The following is a 12,421-nucleotide window of genomic DNA, read 5'->3' as shown; positions in this document are numbered from 1 at the left end:
TTTACACCCATTAAACCCGTTGACTGTCTAAACCTCCAGCCTAGAATACAGGCAGTTCATCTGAATACCACAGAGAAAGAAGTTACTTGACTATATTTTACAAGCTTAGCATTTGTTTTCCTTTAGCGCTCAGGGCTAGATTGTGAATCAGACAGTAAATAAAGAAAATCAGTCAATGGGACTGCTCGGGTGAGTAACTGCTTACTTGTAGAAGTAAACACTTCACAAACTGGCCCTTAATATTAACCACAGACTCCTAGCATTTAAGTCCAGAACCACCCAGATCACTAGTCTGACCCCTACTTGTACTTTACAGGCCAACAACATCACCCAGCCATCTTCACACTAAACCAGTGTTTCCCAAACTGTGTTCCGCGGAACACTGGTGTTCCGCACGATGTGAATAGGTATTCCGTGAAAGAATCATAATTTTTAAAAAGGGTCTTTACATTTTTTTTAATTTTAAATTTGGCATATTTGAAGCGTAGTTTACAACTCTTTTTGAATGACTATAATTTAACATAAAACTCTTTTTCTGGTATTGATAGATCTCGTATTGAATATCATGGCGTAAAGAGAACGTGGCAAGCAAGAACGTTGACGTCTATCCCTTTCGTGCACATTTCAGTTAGTGAGTCGTACCCCTTCCGCTCGAGGCTATGCGAACTGCAGTGGTATGCACACACCATTCTCTTTAAGCCATGTTGAATATAACATATTCACTCAACACGTTCAAACCTGTGGGTCTTTACTGTATGTGTGATAAACACAACTAAACTAGCTTCGCTCGAAACAATATAAATATTTGTGACAAACAAAATTTGACAAAAATCAGTATTTCTAAATATTGTTACTAAACTTAATCACCATGGATTTGTGGTTAAAAGAAGGAACTTTGAAACGAAAAGCAAGTTCTTCTGGTACTCCAACTGTGACCGAAATAAATGAGCAAAATATTGTGACACTTCGAAGTGAGGATGAACAATCGCAGTCTTTTGTTGCTGAAAAATCTGTTAGTACTAGTGAGTTATCCAAGGTGAAAGAATTTCCACTGAAGTATATCAAAAAACAAGAAGCAGCAGGTGTTAAAAGACCAAAACAAAAAGTATGATGAAAAAGTTATTTGTCTTTCGGTTTTACCTGTGTTGGAAATAAAGATGTTCCTGATGCGCAGTGCATCATGTGCAACAAAATATTAGCAAATAGTTCATTGGCTCCTGCTAAACTTCGTAGGCATTTGGAAACCAAGCATGCTGAATACAAAGACAAAGATATAAGTTTTTTCAAGAGGAAGCATGACTCACTTGGATATTGTAAACTTTCGATGATTAAAATTGCTAAAACAGACAACAAAAGTGCAACCAAGGCATCTTATTGAGTAAGTTACCTTATAGCGCTTGCCGGAGAAGCTCACATTATTGGAGAAACACTTATCAAGCCTTGCGCGAAAGATATTTTAACGTGCATGTTGACCAAGCAGTCTGGTAAAAAAATCGATGCTGTACAGTTGTCAAATAATACTGTTGCATGCCATATTAAAGATCTTGTCAATGACATAGAAAAAGAGCTAGTTTGCCGACTGAAAATTTGCCATGAGTATTCATTGCAGCTAGATGAATCCACTGACATTTCAGGACTTGCTGTGCTACTAGTATTTGTCCGATATAGGTTTAATAATATTATTGAAGAGGACCTGCTCTTATGTGAATCTCTGCAAAGCAACACAACTGGAGAAGAAATATTCAACTGCATCAACAATTTTATCAGAAAGCATGAAATTAGTTGGAGAAAATGTATTGATGTATGTACTGTGATAGACCTAGACCAGTTGGGAACAGCAGAGTAGCAGAAGGGAGATATACTGGCCACTGGATAAGAAGTTTTCTGTACCCTGAGTGACCAGATCAGGGGCTGCTTCAGGCTAATAGACCACCTGACTCCAATTAACCTGCTAAGAGTCAGGTGAGGCAGTTAAGCACCTGACTCTTAAGGCCCCTCTGATGCTATAAAAGGGTTCCAGTCAAGCCAGGGGGAGTGGAAGTGTGTGGGAGGAACTGGGAGCAAGAGGTGTGCAAGAAGCTGAGAGTGAGTAGGCGTACTGCTGGAGGACTGAGAAGTACAAGCGTTATCAGACATCAGGAGGAAGGTCCGGTGGTGAGGACAAAGAAGGTGTTGGGAGGAGGCCATGGGGAAGTAGCCCAGGGAGTTATAGGTGTCGTGCAACTGTACCAGGAGGCACTCTAAACAGCTGCAGTCCACAGGGCCCTGGGCTGGAACCCGGAGTAGAGGGCGGGCCTGAGTTCCCCCCATACCTCCCAACTCCTGATCAAACACAGGAGGAATTGATCTGGACTATAACTTCTACCAGAGGGGAAGGTCTCTGGACTGTTTCCTGACCCACAGGGTGAATCTGTGAAGCGAGCAAATCTGCCAATAAGCGCAGGACCCACCAAGATAGAGGAGGAACTTTGTCACAGTACTGACAGTGCTCGGGCAATGATCAGGAAGATGAAGGGAGCTGTAATGCAAATCATAAGTGTGGCACCAAAAAGCACTAAGAGCCATTGTGTTCTACACAGACAAGCACTTGCAGTTAAAAAAAAATACCAGCATATCTGAAAATTGTGCTTGATAAAGCAGTACAAATTATCAATTTGTCAAATCTTGACCACTTCAATCCAGGTTATTTAAAATTTTGTGTGAGGAAATGGGTAGTCAGCACAAAGCGCTTCTTTTACATACAGAAGTGAGGTGGCTATCCAGAGGAAAAGTGCTTGTGAGGCTTTTTGAGCTTCGTAGTGAACTATTGGTATTCTTCACTTCAGATAATTCAGAACGAAAATTTAATAACTGTCTGACAAATTCCTCATGGCTAATGAGACTTGCATATCTTGCAGATATTTTTGCAAAATTAAATGAAATTAATCTGTCACTGCAAGGAAAGAATGTGACCATTTTTACTACAGTGGATAAAATTTCCATCGTTAAAAAAGATACTGGAATTCTGGGCATCTTCTGTAGAACAGAATAACTTTGACTGCTTCCCTACAGTACATGAATTGCTGACTGAAATAAATTCTACAGTCCATGAAGAAGTTTCCAGCACCATTTTACAGCACTTACGTGACTTGCAGGCCTCTTTATTGGAATATTTTCCTACAACTACTGATGATAATGCTTGGGTTCGAAATCCGTTTAATTACAGCCAAACCAGTCGGCTTTACTGCGCATGATTACGAAAGCCTAATTGATTTAATTTCTGACTCTGATTTGAAACAAAAGTTTAAGGATCTTCTGATGAATAATTTTTGGAGCAGCCTAATAGAAGAGTACCCTAATGTGGCTAAACGTGCAGTTTGAGTGCTCCTTCCTTTTGCTACAACTTATTTGTGTGAGATGGGATTTTCGTATTATACTGCAATAAAAATCAAATATAGGAATAGACTTGATGTTGTGCCTGACATGAGGATTCAACTTTCCAGCATTATTCCCAATATTAAGCGAATTTGTGATAGAAAAATGCAGAAACACCAATCCCATTAAATCCAAATTTGTATTTCTGCTTATAAAAATAGATTTTCCTAGTAAAAATCTAATTTGTTTGGTGTTCGTGTATATATAAAAACAGGTTTTTTTAAGTAGAACACTGTTTTTAATTTTGACTCTTGCACTTGATTTTTGTACTACTTTATACGCGCTTTCCAGTTAGAAATTGTTAGTTCAAGTTATTTTAAATTTGTATTTTTGCTTTGTTTTATAAAATAAAATATATTTGAGCATAAATAACGCAATTTTTTATTTGAAAACCAAACGACTACAAAATAATATTATGAGTGTTCCATAATAGGCTAAAAAGTGTTCCGTGGCCAAAAAAGTTTGGGAAATGCTGCACTAAACCCCAAAACCAAAATTAAACAGAAGTATTACAACTCTCAGGAGACTAAGCTATTGTGTGCTCCAGACAGAAAATAGGAGGGACGAGGTGTACCAATGCCCAAGACCCCCCCAACGGCAGGAAACTGATTAAGTGAGATGTACCCAGATGATTCTGGCAAGTGACCCACACCCCACACTGCAGAGAAAAGCGAAAAAAAAAACAAGGTCACTTCCAATCTGACCTGGGGGATAATTCCTTCCTGACCCCACATATGACAATCAATCAGATGCTGAGCATGTGAGCAAGAACCAGTCAGCCAAGCACCTGAGACAGAATTCTCAGTACCACCTCAGAGCACCAGGCCACCCAATCCAGCATTCATCACTAGCCATGGCCATCCCTGATGCTTCAAAGGAAGGAGACAAACAAAACAAAAAAATACACACAACCCAGAATAAATCCTTCCTGACCCCTGCCAATGACCAACTGAAGCATGAGATTTTAGAGACCTAAGACATAAACCCGAAGGGACTCACAGGACGGCCAAGCCCTCCCTCCACTACCACAAGCTACCCCGTCATACATAAATTTGTGCAGCTCTGTCTTTAAAACTAATTAAGTTGTTTGCTCCCACAACTCCTACTAAAAGGCTGTCCCAGAACCTCATTCCTCTGATAGCTAGAAACTTTCTTCTAATTCCCTTTTTAAAATCATTCATGGTCAGTTTATACCCATGTTATTTGATTAGTGAAGCTTCCCCATTTACAACAGTTTAAAATTTTATGAAATATTATCATAAAACTACCATAATTAAAATACAAAAACATTTATAGGGTCTGCCATAGAGGAGACAAGTAATAAATATTGGGTCTCATGGTGTTTCCAAAAAGGTAACTTCAAAAAAAATGTTTTAAATTGCTCTCTAAATGTGGGAGAGAAAAGTAGTAGTGCAGTGCTATATAACACTTACCCATCATAAGTACAATTTTTAACATTTCACACTATATGGAGAGAACGCATCTATTTTAGTGCATTGTGTTTTATTAGAGACACTAAGCCTCGGTTTTGCTTATTGTTAGTTGGCTTCCATGGCCATGTAAAATAGTGTGAAGAGATTGTTCTTCTCTATTTTAGCCAACTCTGGATTTACTAGCATCCTCATTTTTTTACAGTATATGTATATATATATATATATATATATATTACAGTATAGTTTTTATAGTTTGTGTACTCTATGAGAACATAGACAATCAAATGCTGCATTAGCAGGATTGGGCCAATTTAGCTTCATGTCCTCTGGTATTCTGGACTGCTTTTAATGTACATTCTTTCAACTATAGATAGTCAGATGTCTCTTCCCCTCTTGAAGGAGTGACCCTACCTGGGGTCATTGTCACAGGAAGGAATGTGGGATTTGGGAATTCTAGAAGGAGAGCAACTTAATGGCCCAAATCTGCAATGTGATGAGCATTATCTCCAATTGACGGAAGCAGGAGTTCCTTGCAGGAGATGCTCAGCACCTCAGACACTCAGGTCCTTGGGGGTCACTAGCTGTTTGGAGGAAAGCGTTCCCCTTGGCCTTCACTTTGTCTATTCTCCTTCAGCTCTTATGCCATGCTCTTCACTGTTCTCTATGAATACCTACCCCCCATTCACTGGTATAGCTTTTCATAATGAGCATTATGGCTTCCTCTGAAGCAGTTGTCATTGGCCAGTCCTGGAGACAAGCTACAAGACTTGTCTGGCATGGCTGTTCTTGTATTCAGTGAGTGAACAATATTTCCAAAGGCTAAAGTTGTAAGATCTAAGCCAGAGACTTGCTGCTAGATGAAGATGAAAGAACTGCGCACATACAGAGGTCATTAATGTGCCTGTTGGTGATGACCCTGGTGTGTTGAGTCACAAGAGATTATTCTAACTGACAGCAGATTTAGTCTGTCCTGAATATGTAACTGGATTCATCATGTTGTTATGCGTGAATCTGATCAACAATAAAGAACCTGAGGGTCTCAATGGAATATGCAGCATTGCTACAAGGACATAATGCTGGGAACTTATTCTACTTTTTGAGGTGGCCTCTTCCCCCAATTACTCAATTATTCTTTGCAGCAACCATTTCTATAGGTTGTGTCCAATATATTAACAGTTAAAAAGAAGGGAGTGACCCATAAGACTCAAGTCTCAGGCTTAAACTTTTGCTCCTGAACAATTATCTCACGTTTAAACTACTGGTCCTGGCCTTACATCCCTCCCTGCAAATCCAGCCTCTTATTAAATCAATCCCCTGCCTCACCAGTGGCACTAGCTTCAATGCTTTTTTGTCTGCTTCTACAACCCAATCTCCATGGTTTTATGCCAACCTCTCACACATAGAACGCCCTCTCTGTTCTGCTCTGCCAAGGTACTACCTCCTCTGTGTTCATATTTCACTATAAATCTTAATTCTCAGAATGCCACAAGAAGTGAATCAATATTTTTAACCATGTCAAAAGGAACATGCTGGATAGCCACAGTCTTATTGCTGTAATCCCTTATCCTCCTTTCTTCACCGTATTCTCTCTCTGTGCCATGTAGCATTTAAAAACAGACTGTAAATTCTCAGGGGCAGGGATTTTATCTCTCTTTGCCCCATGAATGACCTAGCATAGTTTTGGACACCGTAATATAATAATATTTTAGCCTGAGTATAATCCCCACTGACGTTGGGTCTGTCTAGCGGTGTACTAGTACTGTGGGCAGCCTCTGCACTTTCATCCGAATCCAAGACCTGTACAAAAAGGGCAGTGACTTTCTGCCTGCTGCAGTGTTTTGCTGTGGAGGATGTGCAAGTGGCACATCTGAGATTACAGATCAGCCTGTTTTATGATTCCCTCTTCACCATCACTCCCATTGAGTACTTTCCTATTAGCTTTACTAATAAAACTTTAATTTGAGGGGACTCAACGTCTGAGTGACAGACTACAGGTGCTACCAAGTGGTTCTCAGCTTTGTTTAAAAGAGGCCTAATTTGCAACCTGGACAAAGAGATGCAGATTTGAGTCTTAGCCTAAGATCAAAACCAGGAAACTCAGTGAAGGGTAACAGCAACAGCTGTGAGAGGTACTCCTCTTGGAACTTGAAGCATGCTAAAACACCGTCTCTTTTTCTCCCACTAAGCAATCTTTGCCCACTCTAACATGACGCAGAATCTCATGAACTCCAGTATGGAAGCACCCAAGGAAGCAGAAAGGTGATGGCTGTAAAAGAAATCTTGTTTTATGTTCCCCTTCAGGCATACCCAGGGGGTGATGTACGTACTGAGTGAGTACAAGCCCTAGAACTGTGAATATTTTTGTGAACCTGTCTCTTCTTTATTTGTAGGTCTGGAATAACCACTCACAAAACAGTTCTCTGTGGAGCCTCACATTGGGTCCTGAAGTTAATACAGAGCCACTGAGGCAATCAGATGTGCCACTTACCCGACACTAATTTCTATCTGAACTATCTTCTAGCTGAGAAAGGAAAGGATACAAACCTAAAGCAATGTATGCTGAGCTGCAATTTGCTTCCTCTCCACTGTAGGACACAAGTTGCTTCAGTCCATTGTGCAGTAGAGTGGATAATATAATGTAATCACAGGTTATTCTTCAACTTACACAGCTCTCAGTAGGTATCAGAGCAAAACAATTGATAGTAGCAAAGCCAACTATCAATGAATTTCAAGAGAGTTATGTTTTAACTTACCCAGCTGTCTGTAGCTGCTGGGATTAGAGGTCTTCCTCGTCCTTGATGTTTGCAACATATGTGTATCAGCCTGTGGGAAAAAAACAAGTCTCACATCATTTACAAGCCCTTTTTGTGAAGGGACACTCTTCTCATAAATACATATTGATTCAGCTAAAAATACATCTTTATAAGTCACATTCACATGACCTATGCACCGAAATGTACCTATGACATCAGTATTATAATTCCACTAGAAGGACCACAAAACAGTGGCACCTGAACCCCACATGGATCAAATACTTCTTTAGCAAAAGACTGTTGGTCTCTAAAGGGATTTTTTAAGTATTTTCCCAAAGGTTAGACTGTCCATTGTGTTTCTTTTTTTTTAATTAATTACCATTGTGATGTTCCCTAATAAAAGTAAAGATGTTTATTTTGAGCCAAAATTTTCACTATAACTAAGTGCAAACCCACAAAAAGCTGATGCAATTGCACATCATGTATGTCAGTGGATAATTTGGCTCATTATATACAAGTATTGTGTCCAGTTCTGGGCACCACATTTCAGGAAACATTTGGACAAGTTGGAGAAAGTCCAGAGAAGTGCAACAAAAATTATTAAAGGTCTAGAAAACATGACCTATGAGGGAAGATTGAAGAAATTGGGTTTGTTTAGTCTGGCGAAGAGAAGACTGAGTGGGGACATGATAACAGTTTTCAAGTATATAAAAGGTTGTTATAAGGAAAAAGGAGAAAAATGGTTCTCCTTAACCGCTGAGGATAGGACAAGAAGCAATGCGCTTAAATTGCAGTGAGGATGGTTTCGATTGTTACATTTGGAAGAACTTCCTAACCGTCAGGGTGGTTAAGCACTGGAATAAATTGCCTAGGGAGGTTGTGGAATCTCCATCATTGGGGATTTTTAAGAGCAGGTTGGACAAACACCTGTCAGGGATGGTCTAGGTAATACTAGGTCTTGCCTTGAGTGCAGAGGACTGGACTAGATGACCAGGTCCCTTCCAGTCCTATGAGTCTATGACATTCACCCAGGTGCGGGTCCTGGGTTATCCAGGAATGGGCCTATGCAAGGGAGCTGTTAGCAGAGGAGCCATAGTGAGGGCTTTTCATCCTCTGCACCATGTGGAGGAGTCTGAACATGCCAACTGGAGAGGAAGGGCCAATGCAGCTATAACTACATGGATACTATGGCGGGGAACCCCAGGATAGGAACACGTGGAGTAGGAAAGACGTGGCTGATATTCAACCTAAAATGTTCCTTTTTTATTTTCATCATATTAATCCTACTTATGCCTGTGTATACCTCACCAGATGGTTCCTCTGCCTTAGTGTTCAAGCACCCTTTAAGTATTTATAAACAATTATGTGTTCTCAAATCACTTTATTATCATTTATTATTTGTATTGCAATAGCATCTAAGGTCCCCAACCATGAATCAGGGTCCTATAGTACTATACACTTACAGACACAACAGACAGACTGTCCCTGCCCTGGAGAGCTTACAATCTACATTTAAGTAACATATATGTGATCATCAAAAACACTAGCTACAGAGTCCCTCCCCATCCCTGAAAGCAATAGAGAGAGAGTAAAATTCTCCACATAAGAGAACAAACATCCAGTTGGACAGAACAATATAACCAATGCTACTAACTAGGCCTGTCAAGCAATTAAAAAAATTAATCATGATTAATCGCCCTGTTAAACAATAATAGAATACCATTTATTTAAATATTTTTTAATGTTTTCTACATTTTCAAATATATTGACTTCAATTACAACACAGAACACAAAGTGTACAGTGCTGATTTTATTTTTATTTTTGAATACAAATATTTGCACTGTAAAAAACAAAAGAAATAGTATTACGTGAATTGGAATATACAAGTACCATAGTGCAATCTCTTTATCATGAAATTTGAACTATTGAAAATGTCGAATTATGTACAAAAAAATAACTGCATTAAAAAATAAAACAATGTAAAACTTTAGACCCTACAAGTCCACTCAGTCCTACTTCAGTCAATCGCTCAGACAAACAAGTTTGGTTATACTTGCAGGAGATAATGGTGCCTGTTTCTTGTTTAAAATGTCACCTAAACAGGCATTCGCATGGCACTGTTGTAACCGGTGTCGCAAGATATTTACATGCCAGATGTGCTAAAGATTTATATGTCCCTTCATGCTTCAACCACCATTCCAGAGGATATGCATCCATGCTGATGACAGGTTCTGCTCGATAATAATCCAAAGCAGAGCAAATCGATCTATGTTCATTTTTATTATCTGAGTCAGATGCCACCAGCAGAAGGTTGATTTTTTTTTTTTCTGGTTCGGGTTCTGTAGTTTCCGCATTGGAGTGTTGCTCTTCTAAGACTTCTGAAAGCATACTCCACACCTTGTCCTTCTCAGATTTTGGATGGCACTTCAAATTCTTAAACCTTGGGTCAAGTGCTGTAGCTATTTTTAGAAATCTAACATTGGTACCTTCTTTGCGTTTTGTCAAATCTGCAGTGACAGTGTTCGTAAATCAAACAACATGTATTGGGTCATCATCCAAGACTGCTATAACATGGAATATATGGCAGAATGTGGGTAAAACAGAGCAGGGGACATACAATTCTCCCCCAAGGAGGTCAGTCACAAATTTAATTAATGCACTATTTTTTTAATGAACATCATCAGCATGGAAGCATGTCCTCCGGAATGGTGGCCGAAGCATGAAGGGGTACATGGGCTACAAAAGTGCCATGAGAATGCCTGTTCTCACTTTCAGGTGATATTGTAATTAAGAAGCAGGCAACAGTATCTCCCATAAATGTAAACAAACTTGTTTGTCTGAGCAATTGGCTGGACAAGAAGTAGGACTCAGTGGACTTGTATCTTCTAAAGTTTTACATTGTTTTGTTTTTGAGTGCAGTTACAGGGGAACCCTGTTATAACACGCCCCATGATAACACAAATTCGGTTATAACGTGGGGTGAGTCTGGCCCTGGGAGCGGGGCCCCCAAAGTCGTCCGCCGCCAGGGCGAATCGGCCTAAAGCCAGCCCTGCTGGCTGCCCCCCTTCTCTCTCTCCCCCCGCTCCCTCCTTCCCACTATCCAGGGCAAACATTCTGCTGCAAACTGAACACAAGTACAGTGGAACCCCGCTATAACGCAACCCCGCATTTACCGCGATTGAATTTTTTGGACCCCAATGATCGCGTGATAGCGGGGTTCCACTGTATTAAACAAAAAAAATCTACATTTGTAAGTTACACTTTCACAATAGAGATTGCACTACACTACTTGTATGAGGTGAATTGAAAAATACTATTTCTTTACCATTTTTACAGTGTAAATATTTGTAATTAAAAATAATATAAAGTGAGTACTGTACACTTTGTATTCTGTGCTGTAATAGAAATCAATATATTTGAAAATGTAAAAAAATCCAAAAATATTTAATAAATTTCAATTGGTATTCTATTGTTTAACAGTGCAATTAATCACAATTAATTTTTTTAATTGCAGTTAATTGTTTTAAATTAAGCGCATGAGTTAACTGTGATTAATTGACAGCCCTACTACTAACTAAACTACATCTGTTCAGTGACCCAAGATTCAATTACTGAATTCTAATTAGTCTCTAAAATATTTAAACCTCCTCCTGAAGTACATACTTTAATAATATGGTTACTTGCAGTAAGTTATTCAGTCTCTAGAAGCCACATTGTACCCACATGACTGAAACGCCCAAAAACAATCAAGACGTCTCCTGATATTGTTAAACTAAATCATGCATCCTATCGAGACAAAATACAAAATACACTAGAAACCAACCTTGGTGATAGCCCTGTCTCATGGGAAGAATTCAGAGAGACAGTACAAAAAACTGCAACTGACGTCCTTGGATGGAAGAAAAGTGTTCATCGTGACTGGTTTGATTAAAATGATGAGGAAATCAAAATGCTCTTGAAAGAAAAAAATGAGGCTTTCCAATCTGGCAAAATGATATTCAGTCCACCTAAAAGAGAGACAGATTTAAACACGTGCAAAGCAAGGCACAAAGACAACTACACTTGATAGAAGAGAAATGGTGGGAGAAGGTAGTAGAAGACACTCAAATGTATGCAGAAACACATGAAACAAAGAAGTTCTTTGAAGCTAGTCTATGGACTTTCAAAGGTGGGCACATGTTCACTCATGATGGCTGATGGCAGGATAGTCATCAAAGACAAACATGGCATGGAACAGAGATGGGTTGAACATTTCAGCCAATTACTGAACAGGCCATCCTCAACTGAAACAAGTGCTATTAACCAGATAACCAGATGCCTATTTAGCACCACCTTGACTTGCCACCCTTACTTGAAGAAATAGAAAAGGCAATCAGTTTTATGGGCTCAGGAAAGTCCTCAGGCAGAGATGGAATACCGGCAGAAATAGAAATCTGCGGGTCCAAAGGTGGTAACAACACTCCAGAAAATTCTTACTGACATCTGGGAAAATGAAGAAATGCCACAAGACTTCAAAGATGCCACAATTATTCCTTTATTTAAAATTAAGGCAGCAAAATGGTCTGTGATAACTACCATGGGATCTCTCTCCTATCTGTCGCTGGAAAAATCTTTGCTCATGTTCTCCTGAACCAACTGATTTCATCTGTCTCAGAAGCCAATCTACCTGAGACTCAGTGCGGATTCAGACCTGGTCGTAGCACCATAGACATGATCATCAGTATCAGGAGAATACAAGAACAATGTATCAAACAAAACATGAATCTGTTCAGTGTTTTCATTGATCTGACAGAAACATTTGATGCAGTCAATAGAGAAGG

At 39.5% G+C, this 12,421-nt stretch overlaps 1 pseudogene; it reads left to right on the top strand.

The window, feature by feature from the left end:
* The first annotated feature begins 868 nt into the window (after positions 1-868).
* LOC128841171 (zinc finger BED domain-containing protein 5-like) lies at positions 869-3,543 on the top strand (annotated as a pseudogene).
* Positions 3,544-12,421: the final 8,878 nt, after the last annotated feature.

Source organism: Malaclemys terrapin, chromosome 1 (assembly GCF_027887155.1).
Source record: "Malaclemys terrapin pileata isolate rMalTer1 chromosome 1, rMalTer1.hap1, whole genome shotgun sequence".
Classification (NCBI taxonomy): Eukaryota; Metazoa; Chordata; order Testudines; family Emydidae; genus Malaclemys; species Malaclemys terrapin.
This window is presented reverse-complemented; position numbering and strand designations above follow the sequence as displayed.